This window comes from Trachurus japonicus, chromosome 13 (genome assembly GCF_045865225.1).
Source record: "Trachurus japonicus isolate A0001 chromosome 13, Traja_1.0".
Classification (NCBI taxonomy): domain Eukaryota; kingdom Metazoa; phylum Chordata; class Actinopteri; order Carangiformes; family Carangidae; genus Trachurus; species Trachurus japonicus.
The window spans coordinates 6,160,768-6,164,509 of record NC_140919.1 but is presented as its reverse complement, the minus strand read 5'-3'; the positions used below and the strand labels follow the sequence as shown (position 1 = coordinate 6,164,509).

At 36.0% G+C, this 3,742-nt stretch overlaps 1 long non-coding RNA gene across 1 annotated transcript; it reads right to left on the bottom strand.

The window, feature by feature from the left end:
• Positions 1-250: 250 nt before the first annotated feature.
• LOC146975327 (uncharacterized) lies at positions 251-1,073 on the bottom strand. Its single transcript, XR_015037434.1, has 3 exons — positions 795-1,073; positions 628-698; positions 251-318 (listed from the first exon to the last, which is right to left on the bottom strand). It is a non-coding gene; the product is annotated as an uncharacterized LOC146975327 (long non-coding RNA).
• Positions 1,074-3,742: the final 2,669 nt, after the last annotated feature.

Sequence of the window (3,742 nt, the reverse complement as noted above, 5' to 3'; positions counted from 1 at the left end):
TCAGAATAATAATAATAATAACTAGAAAATTTCCTCTCGGGAAATTTTAAAAGGGCCACGGGGCTACTGCCGGAGTGTGTACATTATGATGAGATTCTTCAGAGATTTCAAACAATTAATACTAGTAACCTTATGACATTATATACTGTACAAGGAGCACACCTACAACAAACGTTCCTTTTTCAAGTATTTATTTATACAGCAACCTATGCCCATTCAACCTCAAATGTGTGGGTGACAAAGTCACAAAAAATGATGAAAAAGGGGTGCAGGCAGAGTTGAGTTAAGCGAGAGGGCAGTGATGATCTTCCATGTTGTCTGCAAATACACAAACACAAAAAAACATCTGTAAGACACCAACATGAATCAAGTCAATTTAAAGTAATCAAGATACAGCACAGTTTTGTACTCGTGGGTAAATGTCTCTTACTTTTCTTCTGCTGGCTCGCTGTCTTGGTATTTGGTCCTCATCTTCCAAGATCTGTTGTCATCCTCCCTAAAATATTTAACACAGTGTCCAGTAACAGTTATCAAAATGTTTAAGAATTCATTCACAGATACACAGACACAACCTACATTGACAATTGTCATGAAATCAATGACAATGCACGGGTAAATGTCTCTTACTTGTCTGTTGGGTTGCTGTCTTTAGCTCTGGTCCTCTGGAGGTCTTCTTCCTGGATCTGTGGCCATCCTCTCTAGATTAATAAAGCACAAGTTACAGTTAAATCAAATCTTGCTTGATCATTTGATCACACTACAGTCAGTAAAACACATTGGAAAGTGTTGCTCACTCATCATCTGTTGGGATGTTCTTTGCTCTGGGGAGTCCTCTGGTTGCTCTGGGGAGTCCTCTGGAAATCTGCTGTGGTCCTCTTGCATTCTTCTGCCTGGATCTTTCGTCACTCTTACAGGAACATAAAGGGCAAAGGCATAAATTAGTTACAGGTTTCAAATCATTGTGTTAACATTTGATCACAGAAGTAGACTTCTCACGGCGTGTTCACAAACTTAAAGAATAAAATTGCAATTAAATTACAAAATAATGAAATATCCCTCCCCTATTGTTGTTGTTTTTGTTGTTGAGTTGTTATTACTGGTGAGAGTCCCCTGCAGTCCTCTGGAGGTCTTCTTCCTGAGATCAGCTGTCATCTTTGGCATCTCTACTGTGGTCCTCTTGCATTTCTCTGCCTCGATCTTTTGTCACTTTTACAGAAACATAAAAGGCAAAGGCACAAGTAAGTTACAGGTTTCAAAGCATTGTGCAAACATTTGATCATAAACTGGAAAAAATAAAATTGCAGTCAATTAACAAAATAATGAAATATCCCTCCCTTGTTGTTGTTGTTGAGTTGTTATTACTGGTGAGAGTCCCGTGCAGTCCTCTGGAGGTCTTCTTCCTGGGATCAGCTGTCATCTTTGGCATCTCTACTGTGGTCCTCTTGCATTTTTCTGCCTCGATCTTTTGTCACTTTTACAGAAACATAAAAGGCACAAGTAAGTTACAGGTTTCAAAGCATTGTGCAAACATTTGATCATTAACTGGAAAAAATAAAATTGCTGTCAATTAACAAAATAATGAAATATCCCTCCCTTGTTGTTGTTGTTGTTACTGGTGAGAGTCCCCTGCAGTCCTCTGGAGGTCTTCTTCCTGGATCAGCTGTCATCTTTGGCATCTGCAGCTTCATTGTTATGGCTTCCCCTCAGACATGCAGGCATACGTGGCAGGAGGAGGCGTGGCAATAGTACAGGGCATTAAATACCTGAGTATTCATGAAGACAAAAAATAAGTTATTACAACAGACATTATATTACATTGGACATCATCACAGTGGTTTTGTCACACAGTGCTAAAGACTACTTACCTGTCTGCTGGGTAGCACTGTCCTCAGCTGCGGTCCTCTGGAGGTCTTCCTTCTTGGTCTGTGGTTCCTTGATAGATAGACAAACATGATAAAGGTAACTTAATTTGCATTTTAATTGTTTTAGAGAAAAAGAGAGACTTACTTTGTGATGGAGGAGGTTGCACCAGCAGCTTGGTCTGCATCTTCACAGTGGGAACTGACATCATCCACTTGGGGGAAAAAGAAAATCAATTGGTCTAGTGCAAGTTGATAAACATTAACATCATGTTTCACATCAAACTTAATCTTGTGTTTCCCTTTACCTGGTCCTCGGCCCTCCTCCACTGCTGTCCCTACTCAGTCTGCCTCTTTTAGCTGTGTAGAAAGCTGCTGCAGCTGCAGCTTCCTGTCTTGAGCTCCCTGTCTTACATGTGAATTAATACACTGGCACTGTCCTTCTCATCATCTCAATGTCTTAGATATTGCTGACCCCGTATAAATAAATAAATACACGTTTAAATAGATGAATAAATAGTTACATAAATAGATATAAACAGATACATTCGTACATAAATAGATATATAAATAGATACATAAATATATACAGACTTGGACTTGATTAGAATGATCATTATCATGTGACCTGACAATTTCCAGCCAACACATAACACCATAATTAGTGTGTAGAGAAACTTAGATTTGGTTTACACACTTAACAATTAAAATGAAGACAGCATGCACCCATGGAGCCTGCTCGATGGGAACATGCTTAGACACAACATGTATATGAAAACAATTACACAAACCATGAAACAAAATGCACCCAAATATATACAAGTGATTAGATTTTTCAGACAGACTAAATGAAATGCACCCAGAAAGATGACAGCATTATTATGCACCCAGAGACAGCCATTTTCTTTGTACCCAGAGCCAGTAGATACAAAGAGATAAAAAGCCAGCTCTTGGCTGGAATAAATAACATTAAATAAAGTTAATCACAGCATATGTGATTGATAAATAGATTAATAAATAACATGAAATAAATAAAGTTAAAATACATTCAATGTATAATCACAGCATGATTTGTGATTGATTGATCAATAAATAAATAAATAAATAGTATAAATACATAAATAGTATAAATAGAACATGCACCCAGAGATTAATTTTTTCAGACAGACTAAATGAAATGCACCCAGAATGATGACAGCATTATTATGCACCCAGAGACAGCCATTTTTTTTGTACCCAGAGCCAGTAGATATGAGATAAAAAGCCAGCTCTTGGCTGGAATAAATAACATTAAATAAAGTTAATCACAACATATGTGATTGATAAATAGATTAATAAATAACATGAAATAAATAAATTTAAAATACATTCAATGTATAATCACAGCATGATTTGTGATTGATTGATCAATAAATAGTATAAATACATAAATAGTATAAATAGATCATGCACCCAGAGATTGCTTTTTTCAGACAGACTAAATGAAATGCACCCAGAATGATGACAGCATTATTATGCACCCAGAGACAGCCATTTTTTTTTGTACCCAGAGCCAGTAGATATGAGATAAAAAGCCAGCACTTGGCTGGAATAAATAACATTCAATAAAGTTAATCACAACATATGTGATTGATAAATAGATTAATAAATAACATGAAATAAATAAAGTTAAAATACATTCAATGTACAATCACAGCATGATTTGTGATTGATTGATTGATTGATTGATTGATTGATTGATTGATTGATTGATTGATTGATCAATAAATAAATAAATAGTATAAATAAAACCATTGAATGAAATGTTAAATTATGACATTTTTGTTTCACATAAGACATAATTAGCACTTTTTTGGCAGAATGTGTTGGCTGGAGAGGCTATT